A 16,367-nucleotide genomic window follows, 5' to 3' on the forward strand; every position below is an offset into this window, starting at 1 on the left:
TAGTGGGACTGAGAGGTTTGGAACTCAGGAGGGGGCTCAGGGCTGGGGCAGGGGGTTGAGGTGCAGGCTATGGAGGGAGTTTGGAGATGGGAGGAGGTTATGGGCTGGGGTACGGGTGTGGGTGGCATGCAAGGTCTGGGAGGGAGTTAGGTTGCAGGAAGGGGTTCCAACCTGGGGCAGGGAGTTCAGGTTGCGGGCTCTGGCATGGTGGCACTTATGTCAGGTGGTTCCCAGTTGGTGGCGCAGTGGGTCTAAGGCAGACTCCCTGCCTGCCCTGGCTTCACACTGCTCCTGCAGCTCCCATTGGCTGCAGTTCCTGGCCAATGGGAGCTGCAGAGCTGGTACTGGGGGCGGGGACAGCATGCAGCTATTCCCTGATCACCCCTGTAGCAAGGGGCTGGACATGCCGGCTGCTTTTGGGAGCAGCACAGAGCAAGGGCAGGCAGAGAGCCTGCCTTAGCCCCACTGTGCCACTGATTGGGAGCTGCCTGAGGTAAGTGTTGTGAGGCTGGAACCTGCACCCTGAACCCCCTGCCCCAGATCAGAACCCCCTCGCAGACCCTGCACCCCAACCTCCTCCTCCAGCCCCGAGCCCCCTTCTGGAGCCTGCACCCCACACCCTTCATCCCCAGCCCCACCACAGAGCCCACAGCCCCAGCTGGAGCCTGTCCCCCCATCTCAACCCTCAGCTCTGAGCCTGCTCACACACTCCAAACCCCTTGGCCCCAGCCCAGAGCCCTCTCCTGCACCCCAAGCTCCTCAGCCCCAGCCCCACCCCAGAGCCTGCACCCCTAGCCAGAGCCCTCACCCTCTCCCGCACCCCACCCCACTGCCCCAGTCCAGTGAAAGTGAGAGTGGAAGAGTGTGTGACTGAGGAAGGGGGGGGGGGCTGGAGTGAGTAGGGGCAGGGCAGAGATGGGGCCTCAGGAAGGGGTGTCACAGGGGTGGGTCAAGGGTGTTTGGTTTTGTGCAGTTAGAAAGTTGGTAACTCTACCTGGCTTGCTGCACTCTAAGTTGCTGTATCTCAGGTATTTCTAGGGCACCTATCACCTTGCTATCTTAGAGCCAGAGATAACTGGCAGCTGTTCTCCATTTGTCACCTTGGTCGTTTTCCTCTCTCCTCTTGCTTCTCCCATGACCACCATCCTTGGAGCATTCTCACTCATCATGCCCTTTGTCACAATCAGTCTGTTTCCTTCCTTTCCCCCCAACGTTACATCTCCCCTGTTTTCCCCTGCATATACACAGCTGTTTCTTACCTTCTCTCGTCTGTTTCACCTTGTGTCTATTTCTCTTCCTCTGGTTACTTCTTTTCAGTCTCAGCATACATGTTATCAGGCTGTTTCCTTCTGTTTCCACTTCGCAGCCTAACATGCTCTCTTCAAAGCTAGTTAGTTGGCTTTAAAGAGAAACATACAAAGAGCTAGTGAATTTTCCCATACCTGCTTGCTGGCTTTACATGGTGCTGTCACCCAATCAAAGCAAACCTTACAAATAATGAATAACATCATTTAGTAAGATTCATTTTTGAAATTCTGCTTTTCAGATATCCCTGTGGATAAGGGAAGCAGCAAGGGAGGGAAAACAGCTTGGAAAAGTAGTCTGTGTGTTTGAAGTTCCCAGTTATGACAGGAGTCTTGGCAATACATAACTAAGTGTGGAAATCAGAATCAATACTGAAATAGTCACACAGAGTCTTCCAAATATGGTACCTTGGATTTTGTGTTTTTCCTGTTTCCAAACAGAATAGTTGTATTTATCATGATCTTGCAGTCCTCAGTTTGGAAAGCTGATACATCATTCAGGTCTGGGTAGAAACTTTTCTGTGGGATAGGTTAATGTTAACTGTCAGCCATGACTGTAAATATGAGGAATTATTTCTTATTTTAATTTACTGGTACCTATGCCATCTGTGAGAACTGGATTCCTGCTTAGTCATTAACTACTTTCCTTACACATGTTTAAAATGGAACACAATAAAAAAGCCCACCAACATTATTATTCTTTCTACAATCCCACTAGTATATTTTATTCTGAGATTAAGTTAAACAAATTGTATCTAAAATACTTTAGCACAGGTTTGTGAACTATAAAACAAGTACAAAATGATTTCCAGGTATATTACCATATTTGCATATTCATGTAGTAAACGTAAATGTCCCATATTTGTTAGAAATACAATTAATCTTAATTTTATACATGAAATTAGTGATGGTTGGTTGTTAATGCAAATAATTTCTGTTGGGGCCATCCAACAGTCCCGTTCTTTTCAGAAGCCTTCTTCCATCAAAAATGGACTAGATTTGAACAGTAGAATTTGGCTTTTTCGAACTTTTTGTGGTCACATTTCAAAACAATCTCTTCAAAATCAGCTGGTCCTGTTGTAACGATCTGTAGCCACATATATACAGATACCACAAACATTAGTTATTCTCTTGCATGCACATCAGGAATAGAATTAGTTACTATTTGATTCAAACATAAACCCTTATATCTGGTGAATTAAAGCAGCAATGTTCTGTGTAGTTTAGCAATCAAACAATAGGGGCCTCTGATCACCTACACACAAGTGAGTGTGTTGCATTGAGATATTTCCAATGTGGCATGTGTTGATGGGAGGAAGCTGAAAGAAAGAAAGATTCATGGTGTAAAGTGAATTCAAAGGGAGTTAAAAAAAATTGCACAAACAGTAGGAGCTAATAAGCAAATAGAATATAGGAGGTAGGGGAGAGATGAAAAGGGAAATGGGCAAAGAAATAAGTAAAGAAGAAGGGGAATGGGAAGGAGGCAAAGAAGGAATTGAGGAGAAGGAAAAACGAGACTGTGAAATGGAGCATGGTAAAGAGGGTGGAAAAACCTAGAAATGAGTTGATGGAGGAAAGGAAGAGGGAACAATTTGACTTTAAAAGACTTTCAAAGTGGACACCTAGTTTGTGGGCACTTAGTTTAAAGTTGTGCCTGCATGAGCTATATGTGCAGAGCCCATGTTTGTCCATTCAGATCAGGTAATCGCATGCTCAGGAGGGTATTTATGTGGTACTTACTGACTTCCATGCACAAATGGTGAATTTTTTACACAGCAGGTGCCATGTTCTTTTGGTAATTGGCTGTATTTTACTGAAATTATTAGTTTACTAGTTGCATAATACAGTGGCTCTTAGCTTTGTTCTGAATCATTTCCTATTTTGCTGTTAAGAACTGTGTTGCTCAATAAGGGACAGTGGTCATGCATGTGTGTAATCCCTTCATGTTTAATTAGAACTATCCCTCCTTCATTCAGACTACAATTACAGCAGTTCATTTTGGAACAAAGACAAACTATAAAAAAGAAAAAGAAATGTAAGAAGAAAAACAAACAACTTTTAGATGAGCTCTCCCTCTCTTTGTTAATCAGGCTCCTCTGTTTGCCTTCTCTTCTTCAGGATCCAATGAAGCAGCAGCTCTCACATAACTGGCAAATCCCATTCGCTCTTCATATGCACTGATTTCATTTCCTGAGCACCAATGCTAGGTAGTTATTAAAGTTCTTTAGTTTATAGTTTCCAGAAACACTAGTTTAAGTTAGTTTTGCCATTGAAATGATACATTGCCAGTGTAGATACCTAGATAGTCTGTTATAATTAATTTGTTACAATATTATGTAGAGCCCCAATCTGGATTGAGGCTCCATTGTGCTAGGTGACATACAAACACAAAATATATCCCACAAAGATCTCTCAAACTAATTTAAGGCAAGACGCAACAGTCGGCATCACCAAAAAAAGGAAGGAACGGGGTAGGGAAGGCAAGGGTAAGATAATGGTAGTGCACATAGTTACATGGACTAGCTGCATGCCCATGTAGGAGATTTCAAATTGCATTTTGTTCCATTTACTTTTTTACCCAGAATAAACAAGAAATTAAATCAGTCGGCTTTGAATATTTGGGGAAGTAATTATAGTTCAAAATGGTCTCTACAATGTAACTTTCCCTTACAATATTTAATTATTCCCCCAATAAGAATACCTTATAGGGAGTGTTTTAAACAAGTATCTCCTCTAAATATACTACAGTCCAATCTGTGACCATTCACTGTGCCAGGCAGGTGAGAAAAAGGGAAATTAGAGTTAATGAACACTGAGAATTTTCATAGTGGATGGGCATGAAGTTATTTAATACCAGTATTACTTTACTGGTGATGTACTGGGGAAATTCACTTTGTTCAGTAGCCTCTAAATGTCTTGTTTTCAACCTGTGGTGCGGAAGTATAATTCCTTTTCTCAAAATAAGATGACAACGCTGCTTTTTTTGGAAAACCATTATAAAATGAAATGAAATAACAGACCCTTTGACAAAGATGAAGTTGAATAAAGATATAAATTAGAGATGGAAAAGACATTCAGTATTGGGTCATCTAGTCTATCCCCTTGCCAATGCATTTGTGTTCCATACAATAATGTGACTTCTATCCGTCTCATCAGAAACCATCTTACAATCAAATTTCATTGTGTACAATTCTGCCACTCTTATTAACACTGAGCAGTACTTTCCTCACAAATAATCCTATGAAACCCAATGTAAGCATTTGCAGAGTTAGATGCTACTCAGAATGAGTGAGAGTGGCAAAATCTGTATTTAAGAATTCTCGATGATTGAGAATCTACCATCACCCTTGACAAATTTGTTCCAATGGATAATTACTTAGTTAAAAATTTACATCTTATTTACAGTCAGAATTTGCCTCGCTTAAGCTTCCAACACATTAGATTGATACCTTTCTCTGCTAGGCTGAAGAGCTCAATATTAAAGATTTGTTCCCCATCATGGATGATGGGGATCAGAGGCTGGGGGAGGCTGTGCCTCCCCAGACAGCCAGGCATGGCCCCGCCCATGCCCAGCCCCCAGGTCCCTTCTGCTGCTTCCCCTGTGCAGTGGCCCTGGCTGGGGCTGTGCAGCCCACCTTCCTGGAGCCCCAGGGCTGGGGGGGCTGGGGTCGCGTAGCCTGCCTTCCCAGCACTCTGGGGCTGGAGGGCGCTAGCCTGGGGCAGGGGCTGGCAGCTCTGGTGGGGGGCTCTGTGGTCCAGCGGGGAGGACACAGAATGGGTGGGGCATTGGGTGGAAGGGGTGGGGCTGAGTACTAGCCTTCCCCGGCCAGCGTTTCACATGCTGCCCATGTTCCCATGTAGTTACTTAGAGTGTAGTAAAGTTACCTCTTCTCTTTCTTAAACTAAATAGAATAGACTCAGAGTTCAATCACAGGCAGGTTTTCTAATCCTTTAATCATGTTTGTGGTTCTTCTCTGGACCCTCTCCAATTTATCAACATCCTTCTGGAATTGTGGGCACCAGAACTGGACACAGTATTCCAGCAGCAATCATACCAGTACCAAATCCAGAGAAAGAATAACCTCTCTACTGCTACTCAAGAATTGCCTGTGTATGAATCCCAAGATTGCAGTAGCTCTTTTTGCCACAGCCTCACAGTGGGAGCTCATGTTCAGCTGATTATCCACCATGATCTTTTTTAGAGTTAGTGCTTCCCAGATAGAGTCCCTTATTCTGTAAATATGGCCTATAATCTATTCCAAGATGTACACATTTACACTTAGCCATATTAAAATACACATTATTTGTTTGCTTGCACCCAGTTTACCAAGTGATCCAGACTTTTCAGAATCAGTGACTTATCTTCATTATTTACCACTCCCCAATTTTTCTGTTATCTGCAAATCTTATCAGTGAAGGGGCAGGCCAGCATCATTCCCCTACTTTGCTCCTTTACCCGAATTGGTGGATGTCAGTGCTGTGTTTCTAAAGGTCTTATGTTCACAATCTGTGAATGACCCATTGTTGGGGGCAAAGTCCAATATAGTTATACACAGGGGTGAAAGTAACTGAAAGGACTTACCGGTATGCCGGAGTCCTGAGTGGGGGCATGACCTCAACCGGAAGAGGCATTTAAAGGCTCTGGGGCTCCGGCTGTGGCTGGGATCGCCAGGGCCTTTAAATCACCCCAGAGCTCCCAGCTCCTGCAGAGGCAGCTGGGAGCCCCAGGGCTCAGGGGTGAAATAAAGGGCCCAGGTTTCCACCCACCGCGGAGCTCCAGGCCCTTTAAAGCACCGCTCGAGCCCCACTGCCAGAGCTACGGCAGTGATTTGAAGAGCCTGGGGTCCCCCGCAGTGGCAGGAGCACCGGGCCTTTACATTCCCGCCTGAGCCTGGCAGCAGGGCTCGGGTGGTGCTTTAAAGGGCCAGAGGCTCCGGCCTCTGTGGGGAGTCCCAGGCCCTTTAAAGCGCCACCTGAGCCCTGCTGCCGGAGTTCCAGCGGCAGCACTTTAAAGGGCCCAGGGCTTCCCACTGTGGCTGGAGCTCTGGGCCCTTTAAATCACTGCCCGGGAAGCCGGTCCAGTCCGGCACGGCATACGAGCTTTTGCCAGTACACCGTACCAGACCAGCTTACTTTCACCTCTACTTATACATGATGAAATATCTATTTTACATTGAAATACATTAAAATAAAGTTGAGTTTGCAAAGGGATGTCATAAGATTGCCAATGATCTGTAAATCAAATAAAGATCTGATTCTCATACCCTTAATTATGTTGAATTGTAACCTATAACACACACATACATACAGTCTCACTGAAATCAATGAGATTTTTCCATGGGGTAAATTGTGATATCATTATTCACGTTGAATAGCACCTCACTCCTCAAGTAATTCCACTAATTTCAAAAGGACTTCTCCTGGTGTAAAGTAGTATTCAGCAAGCTGACACAACACAAGTAAGGGAATTAGAATTCAATTGAGGTTTCCAGATATCTGCTTCTGGAAGAAGTGAGGTGCTAAGGAAATTTCTTGGGTGTTTTGTCTTCTCTTGTTTTCATTCAGTAAATCAAATTTCTTGAAGTGTTTTATAAGGCTAAGATGGAATGTCACTGGCTCTTTTTGAGCTAACGGCTTATGTATTTAGTGTATAAATACAGTGCAATCATTGCTGAATTCAGAGGTCAATGTTAACATTTTATTTCAGACTTCATAATATGTGGCTACTTGGTCCAGCTTCATCTACAAGAAATGCTTATGAATTTTAACAACTTATTGACATTCTGCATGAAAATGATTTGAACTTTTTCACTCTTCAGAATATTGAAAGGCTCTGGACCACTTCAGGAGTCAATGGTTCTTTCAAACAGTGTAGATTTGTGGTGCAACAAAGCACCTCAAACCATGAACTTGTATTTCTCTCTTTTTTCATTTTTCTCTACTCTTCCATAAAAATCTTTTTAAAAAAAATTAAATCGATATTATTACAAATTGTGTGGGAGGGGGGAGAGAGTGTTCTCAGGAGAAGACCCTGTTTGCAGCAGAGAATGAATTTTTGCTGCCAATTTATAAACTCCTGAAGATAGGAGTTTATTATGGAAACACTGACACAATAACTATAGTGAACAGAGCAGATATAATTACAAAGGAAACAGAGGAAAAGTCATAAGTCCATAAAGTCCATCAAGGACTTTTCTCTTCTAGGGTCTGACCCTTTGAAGTGCTGAGTGTTCTAAACTCTCTTTTAATTGAAATTATTTTAATGCCATAGGAAGTTATTGGAACCTTGCAGGATTGGGTCCTTAATGCCAGTTTTCCCTAAGGACAGCATCTAATTACTTTTAAATGACCACACTGTCTGCCTCAGCAACTTTTCACAGTGGACCATTTATAATATTTATCAGACTGAGTGAACGTGTTAAGTATTTGATTTTCCATGTTAATGGACTAAGGCAGGCCAGACATACAGTAAAGGCAGCCCTGAGAATGTTTCCCCTTCTGAACTGCTTGATGGCTGGCATCACCTCTTAGCTAGTTCAGATCAAGGAGGGGGAAATCTGGCAGCACTGTGATCTGTCACCAGAAGGGAGTGAAAATATTGGTCTTGTGTGGGTTTTTTCCCCATCCCCCTTTCTCTTGCTCTGCATGAGGAATCTATGAAGGGGAATCCCTTGCTGTGAAAACAGGCCTGGAGGGAGGGGAGAGCTTGCTTCTGTCCTCTCACTGCTTCAGAGAAGAGGGAGTCAAAAGACTGGCTGTCACCCTGTGAGCCCCAGCTGATGTCTGCACTGCAGCTGGAAGTAAGACAGAGACGTGCTAATGGGGCTCAAGCTAGCACACTAAAAATAGCAGTGTGGATGTTGTGGCTTGGGTTCTCAAGCCTAGAGGCCTGGCTGGGCTCAAGATCTTGAGCTCCAGCATGAGCAGAAATGTGCACACTATTGTTTTCAGTGCATTAGCTTGAGCCCCTCTAGTGTGAGTCTGTCTTCATGGGCTGGGAATCTCACTGCCAGCTGCAGTGTAGATGTACGACACATCTTGGTCAGTAGGGATAGCTCAGTGCTTTGGAATATCTTTTATTGCACATCAGTGGGCTCTGAGATCAGCAAGAGAGTTTGCACAGCTGACTACCACTTAGGAAAGGGTGATGTCTTTTCTCCAGACATGGCAGAATAGTGTGTGTAGGGAAAAAGGTTCTCCTCCGATCTCCTTTCCTTTCCCTGCACTTGACTGGTTAGGCTCTTTGGGGGCAGGGTGTGGTGGGGAAATTGAGCCTATTGATTCTAATGCAACTTTTGGTGATGTTTTCTGAAATTGCTGGAGGCTCCCATTGAGAGAAAGCATATGCATAGCAGAGAATGCTAAACTCTAGATCAGTGGTTCTCAACCTATTTACTACCAAGTGGGTCATGATCCTGTTTTAATGGGGTCGCCTGGGCCTGTATTAGACTTGCTGGGGCCTGGGGCTGAAGCCAAAGTCAGAGCCCCACTGCCCAGGGCTGAAGCGGAAACCCGAAGGCTTCAGCCCTGGGCGGCAGGACTCAGGTTACAGCCCCCTTGCCCAAGGCTGAAGCCCTCAATCTTTGGCTTCACCCGCCACCCTCCCCACCCCCCGGGTGGCAGGTCTCAGACTTTGTGTTTGGCCCCCTTGCCCACGGTAGTGAGGCTCCGGCTTCAGTCCCCCTGCCTGGGGTTATGTAGTATTTTTTGTTGTCAGAAGGGAGGTCACGATGGCAATGAAGTTTGAGAAACCCTGCTCTAGTGAACTGTTGGCAATTACCTAGCAGATGATTACCAAAGCCGTGTGAATGCTGCATTTCTGATTTGCAGGGTTCATGGGTCAATTCTTATAAATTTGAACTCTGAGTTTCACTTCAAGTTCTGAGTGTAAATGGATCCCAAACTTGGCCAAACCTTCTAGATATTGTCTGGATTTTTTCAAAACTATGGCATCACTACCATTTCTTCTGTAAACTCTGGCCCTAGGTCCCTGAAAACTAATAGCATGTTCAGCAAAACCTAGTATATAAATCTGGCCCAAGTTTCTGGTTTGCAATGAAAATGGAAACCGGGCACTCTTTATTTTGCTATGAAAGTTTCCAGCAGTTCTGCTTGGGACTGTAGACCACCCGGACTCACCCCTGTGGCGCCTCCTGCTGGTTACTTTCAGGGAATTAGCTCAATCCAGCCCAGAGCACCCTCTGCAGGCCAGTGATCCGCCTTCCAGCTACTGCCCCTGTGTCTCTCCCAGGACCCTGGTGCCCCTTTAACTGGGTCTCCTCCTCCCAGGGGAACCCCCACCCTACTGTCCCCACTTTGCCTCATTATTGGCTATGGCCCAGTCTCCATCTAGCCCCTGTTCACTGGGGCAGACTGCAGTATCAGCCACTCATCATAGGCAAAGGGGTTTGGACCTGCTACCTTTGCCTACCCCTGGGCTGCAACCCCCAGTACCTCTTGGCTTTATGCTAGGCCGCAGCCTGGGACTTTCTAAGCAGGAGCTCCCCAGCTCCTCTCCCTTTCCCCAGCCCTGCTTCACCCAGGTACCCTGTGTCTAGCTTCTAAGCAGCCAGGCCCTTCTCCCTCTACAGCCAAAGAGAGACTCTGTGGGCTTCTGGCTCACAACCTTTTTATACAGACCAGCTGTGGCCTGATTGGGGCGTGGCCCAGCTGTGGCCACTTCCCCAATCAGCCCAGCTTTTAGAGCTGCAGCTCTCAAGTCCTGGCAGGCTGCTTTTTAAACCCCTCAGGGCAGGAGTGGGTAACCAACCCGCTACAGGGACCACAGGCTAGAATTCTTCTGGGATCAAACAGTTGACATCTGTGTCTATTTTCCCTCAAAGAAACTGCATCCATATTTTCTTGTCACTTGTGTCAGTTAACAAAATAAAAACATGTTCATCATACCAAACAACTCCCTTGAAACTGTGTATTTTAGCACTTAGAAAAATAAGAAGTAAAAGTATACATAAATTCCACAGCAATAAAACCTCAAACATCTTTAAACATACCAATTCAGATCTGTTATTTCTAATTCCTTAGTGATAGACTGAGCTAAAGGAGTGTCATACTGTGGGACTTCTATTCATTTCTCAAACTTTTCCATTTCTCTTATTCAGTTAATTTATTGCTAGTAAATGGTACCACTCTGAAAGCCTGAAAACCAGAGTTACAAGCTCCATGCACTCTGTAGATAGTGCAAGCTTCACCACTCCCATTACTTCATCAGTTTGTCCATATCTTGAACTAGGAAAGGACCATTTAAAAGGGTCTAAGAAAATTGTCTTCCCCTGCCCTTGCAGTCCTTGGCATCTCGACTGAGGCTGTGACACATACCAGGGTACAATCCAGGCTAATGGGTAGCTGTGTCCCCCTTGCCGTCTGCCTGGGGTGCCCTTTACAATGCCTTGCTGCCATAGCCTCCAGTTGGATGCTCACAAACAGCCTCCAGCATTCAAGTCACTCCAAGCAATGTTTGTGTGTCCTTCAGCCATCCAGCTACACCTTGGCTTGTATCAGCCTTGGTTACACTGGATGGTGACCCCAACACATCCCCAGTCTTACATTTCCCCCCAGAAGTGTATGTCCTATACTTCCCAGTCCTGTCCTGGACAATATAAGTTTATATAAAGTCTATTATTTCTTTAATAGAAATAACATGCATATAACTTGCCACCCAAATGGAGTTTCCCAGACATTTAAACACATTAAATTAGATAAAACAAGTGTATTAACTATAAAGATAGAGATTTTAAGTGAATACAATTAATGAGGCATAAAAGTCAGAAATGGTTAGAAGAAAATAAAGTTAAAATGTGAATGCTATGTACCTAACTACAAAGTATATCTGATTCCAGCAAAGTTTCTCACCATATGTTTTCAGCAGTCTTATCGACCAAACTTCTTAGGTCAGGACCCCTTCTCCCCAGAATCCAATAAATTCTTGTCACTTCAGGTGCTGTCAGTGTAACGAGCAGGAAGGAGGAGAGGAGATGTATTGGGGTGTTTGTCCCCCCCTTTTTTTAGAATGTCAGTCACCTTCTTGAAACACATTTCAAACTGACATTCAGGAGACAGGGTCTATGGGGAAGGATGTTCCCTGCTGCTTTTCTCCTCACCTGTTTGAGTGCCCTTTGTTTCCCTTTTTGCTTGATGACTCTGTTTGCTACATAAATGCAAATAAAACAGAGCCCGCCTTCCTTTGTTTGAGACACCTGTTTGCCAACATCAGTTTGGAACATGTGTTAAGAACACCATACAGTGGAATCTTATCACTTCACATACAATCTTGCCACACAGATTTTATCAGGACAATAATGACCAACAAATTATGAGTTTTCAAATGATACCTCACAAGGCATACTTTATACTATGATTATTACAGTGTGTAGGGTGTGGATCAGGAGTACATTCTGTCATAGACTGTCAATAAGGATGGCTCTTTTTGTAATAGGAGCTTCTGCAGACTAGGGCCTAGATCAGTGATTCTCAAAGCCGGTCCGCCGCTTGTTCAGGGAAAGCCCCTGGCGGGCCCGGCCGGGATGGTTTGTTTACCTGCCACATCTGCAGGTTCGGCTGATCGCGGCTCCCACTGGCCGCGGTTCACTGCTCCAGGCCAATGGGGGCTGCGGGAAGCGGCATGGGCCGAGGGAAGTGCTGGCCGCCCTTCCCGAAACCCCCATTGGCCTGAACTGGGGAACCGTGGCCAGTGGGAGCCACAATTGGCCGAACCTGCGGAGGCGGCAGGTAAACAAACCAGCCCGGCCCGCCAGGGGCTTTCCCTGAACAAGCGGCGGACTGGCTTTGAGAACCACTGGCCTAGATTGCCTGGCTTTCCTCTCTTCTCTTCACCTCCCACTACCCCTGAAATTTCCAGTACAGTGAGTGCTGCAGCAGTGATGACACCATTAGCCCAGCACAAATGCCAGCAAAGGGAAATGGTGATTTGTAATAGTTTATCTGATCAGAAGCTGAACATAATTTGATGGGACAAAAATGGGACTTCTATAGCCTGGGTATGTTCCTCCTGCTGAATATCAATGAAATTACATATAGGTGTTTATCCTTTAGAGACTTAAGCACAAGCTTCACTTTCAGTTAAGGGCTGCACACTTTATATATAAATTTTAAAGATAGGAATTATGTAAGGAGACATAGGATTATGTTGTGAGCCTAACTTGAGTAAGAGTCTACATCCCACAACATATCATCATCAAAAAGCAAGTAAAGAAACAATAAATATAGTGCTTGCAGCCAATACATAGCATTACATTGTCTTTAATTGGCGTTATTTGGGCAAGTTGTTCAATTGTTATGTTTCCTTTTGGTTAAACATCTAGAGGTTGCAAATATATGTACATAAACATTCAGAAATGTTAATGTTAATAGGATTGATTTGCTATCAAACAGCAGAAAGATCATTCAACATCTTTGGTGAATTAGGAATGATGGAGAAATGTCTGGTTACTGAATAACTTTGGGTTCAGATGCTTTTCCAATCTTATATAATAATTCTATCTATGAAGTAATTCAGATATTTGGTCTCATTATGGGTAGGTAATATTTTATGACCATTTTCTTTAAACTCCTTTATTTTCCATTTTGTAACTGAATCTGCTTTAATAAAATTTGGCTGGAAATCTTTTGAGAACAGGCCTGGTTTTGAGTTATACAGGACTTTGGTTTTTTTTTCAGGTCTGAAGTACAAGAACATTCTTTCTCATGGGAGTCTGTTGCTTCAGTTGATTTTGGGCCTGGTTGACACTCAGAAATGTGAAGCTGTTGTGTATTAAGCATTGATCCATTGATACTGACGTGGATTCATACCCTGTAATCTGAGAGGATAGAGAAAGTAATAGGATAAGAAGGTGGAGAGAGGCAAACTCAGAAAAAATATTTTGGAGGCCAAAGGGATGAAAGAGGATTTGTTTTTTTGTTTTTGTTTGGTTTTGGGGGGAGGGATACTGACCAATTTCAAAAACATATTTAACATTGCAAAAAAAATTGACGGAAAACATTGAAAAAGAGGAAGAAAAACAATACTGCAATCTGTACACCATAATGGAAGAAAGTTAGTGAAGGAAAAGAGAAACAAGTTGAAAAACACCCTAACACACACACCCAATTCTGCTGTACAGTCTTGTAATGGTCATTTTAAGCTTCTGTGTGCATCTACTGGGAAATACATAACTGTGTGATGGAGCACCGGGTTTGTGGTGTCCTTGAGCCTCATTGATTCTTAATCAACACCTTATTTATAGGTGTGCAAAAATGGGGATGGAGGGAAAATCTAATTTACTTTATACAGAGAATCATGTTGGTTTGTATTTCATCTGCACCAATGTGCCCAACACTACATAGTATGGTAAGTAAGAATAACAACAGTTTTTATAACTGCTTCTGTCTAACATCTTGAACAATTATTGCATATAATGGAAACATTTGTTTTGAAGAAGCAAATGACAAACATGTACAGTGCAGGTACAATGTATTGGCCACAATAAATTAAAAGGAGATTTCTACTTCATTCTGCAGCAGAATTAATTCACTTTGCAGTGAAAGGAGTAGAGGTGGTTCTTGTTCTTTGTGATAGAAACTTTATCATTAAAGTGCAGAAAGTACCAAAAAATTATGTTGCTTAAATAAGGTTTGATATAAAATATAGTGTCACCTTCAAAGCTATATAAATTCGAAATACCAAGGGCCAAATTAGAATGGGTAGGGCAAAAGGTGAAAGCTCCATATATTTTCTCTCACAGATTGGTCAGGGTTTGTTTTTTTGTTGGTTTTTTTGTGAGGTGGGGAGTAGTTGTCATGGGCCATCTGCATGGAGGACTGGGCCCTTGATAGTACCATCAAACTTCCCTACACATGTAATTAGGATTCCCAGAGGAACTGCCGTCCCATTGACACCCCCCCCGAACCACACCCATGTTTCTTTGTTGCATACAACAGTGATCCCCTGGTTTTGCCCAACACTCTGCCCACAGAACAAGGCAGGCTGGTTTTAAGCCAGATAGTTCTATTTTTGCAAGGTTTGTCTTGGTCCAGTACCAATATAAAACCAGATGTAGTTTTGTCCACTATTGTCATGGATGCACAAAGTAAGCCATTTTGCAGCATGCACTGCTCTGTCCCCACTGGCACAGTGCATGCAAGGTCAAAATGAGGTGGTGCACTCTGCAAAATGGCATCCTCGATACGGCATAACCTCATACACACTTTGCAAGCAAGGTCACACTGGCAGGGTTGGGGTCATATAGGTAGGTGTGGGCCCATTCCGTTCTGGAAGTCCTGTGTTCTGGGGCTGTGTCACTGGCCACCTTAGGCAGAGCCCCAAACTCTATTGGTTAAGGGAGGGACTGCTGAACTTTATTGTTGGGAGGGAGGAGTGATGTTGCAGTTTAGGCTCCTGTAACCTGCCTGCTCTTGTGTTTACAGGTCAGTTTTGGCCAATATTTGTATATGATTCATGCTATAAATTGAGAGACCCCAACTTATTAAGATTTTTGGTGATATGATGTTCAGCTAATATGACAAAAGAGCTAGTGAATAAGCATGTTGTGGTGACCTGTTGTGTGTTGATGGATTAATTTCCACTCAAATTTACTTAACATAGTATGTTTTTTTGTGTTGTGTTGACAGCATGTTCTGTTCCCTATGCTGTATCCCATTAAGTGGTCCTCAGTATCCTTCCCCTTCCCTAATGCACATTTATTGAGATCTGGACAATTATGCTCAAATAACATAAGCAACAAATACAGTATATGGGATAAGAAGTGTTTGGCAGAGAATCCAGGAGTGCTGTCATTTTTGACTACTCAGGTAATGCATTGTAAAGAGCTAAAAACTCATCACTTTAGGTCACAAAGAAACTTCAGTGGTTGATAAATGGTATGTCATCTGGAAATATCTGCTTATAAAGGCCTTACTGAAAATGTAAAATTAGTTTGAGGAGACCATTCCTTCATTCTGCCTGAAGGGAAAAATGGAAAGAGAGAACAATAAGCAACAAAAAAAGCAATGGTCTTTGAAGCAGTAACAGTAGTTTGTGGTGGGAAAAAATAGCTAGTTCCCTCTGGGAAGCATAAGGAGTGTTATCCTAGGGCCTGTTCAGTCAATGGCAAAATTCCCATTGACTTCCCTGCAGCCAGGATTTCACCCAGCAACATGAGCAGCATACAAATAATTAAAAAAAAAGTTTTAATATTAAAAATTACCTTACATGTATATAGAACTTGTTTTTGATAAGGAAGGCTTCCAAAACTTCATACAACATATAGAAAACAGTTCATTTTTTCTTGAAATGAAGGCACAAAGAGAAAGATGGCAACTGTTTAGCAGTGTGCAGCAGCAGCTTTAGTCAGAAAGTGCAGGGGGTATTTCAGTAAGCACACTGTAACTATCAAAACTGTAATTTGGTTGGGATACCTGTATATATGCAAATAGGGCCTTAACATCCTTAATGACCATAACTGATTGGAAGGACATTACATCTTATCTGAAAGATGGATCTTGTAATGGCACAATGTCTCCTAATACCATAAGGTACACTGGTCTCCATTATTGATTTCAGCGGGAAAAGTGTGGTCTACTAAAACACCAACATCTCTTCCTCTATCATCATGTATTTAATATAGAAAAACTGTGATATGTTTTGTTTTTTGTATTTTCTAAAATTATTTTTCTAAAATTCTGTCTTGTGCAAAGATCATAGCTATGTCGTCCTGAGAGATACTACCGCCAATAAAGGATCCTTTAATGTGCTCTTTTGTGGAATGTTTACTTGTGTTCTTGTTGTTGTTTGCCTTAATCAAAAACCAAAAATCATTCATAGTGTGTGTGTGTTTTCTTTGCATAAGGAAAAAATGCAATCCTGAGGTTTTCTTGGAAGTTTCCCGATCAAGAGACCAGTTAAAAAATAAGTAAGAGTGTTGGGAAGAGTACAAATGAATACTAGGAAGCTTTTTTCCCCCAGAAAAAGATTACTACAAATGCATTGTTGAAACAATATGAACGTTGTACTAACAAATTATATGTAGGCATGGTTAATTGGAAAAGTAG

The 16,367-nt window shown here is 43.2% G+C and overlaps 1 long non-coding RNA gene across 2 annotated transcripts in view; it reads left to right on the forward strand.

Moving 5' to 3' along the window:
• Nucleotides 1–16,367, forward strand: part of LOC120395764 — a 169,498-nt gene that overhangs the window by 103,568 nt on the left and 49,563 nt on the right. Inside the window, exon 3 of one of the 2 annotated variants that reach the window (XR_005592773.1) lies at nt 12,999–13,697. The exons of the other annotated variant lie outside the window; for it this stretch is intronic. This is a non-coding gene — a long non-coding RNA (uncharacterized LOC120395764). Of the gene's footprint in view, nt 1–12,998; nt 13,698–16,367 lie in introns of those variants that run through there. 2 annotated transcript variants of the gene reach the window in all.

The sequence above is a fragment of the Mauremys reevesii genome, linkage group 1, assembly GCF_016161935.1.
Source record: "Mauremys reevesii isolate NIE-2019 linkage group 1, ASM1616193v1, whole genome shotgun sequence".
NCBI classification, from domain to species: Eukaryota; Metazoa; Chordata; order Testudines; family Geoemydidae; genus Mauremys; species Mauremys reevesii.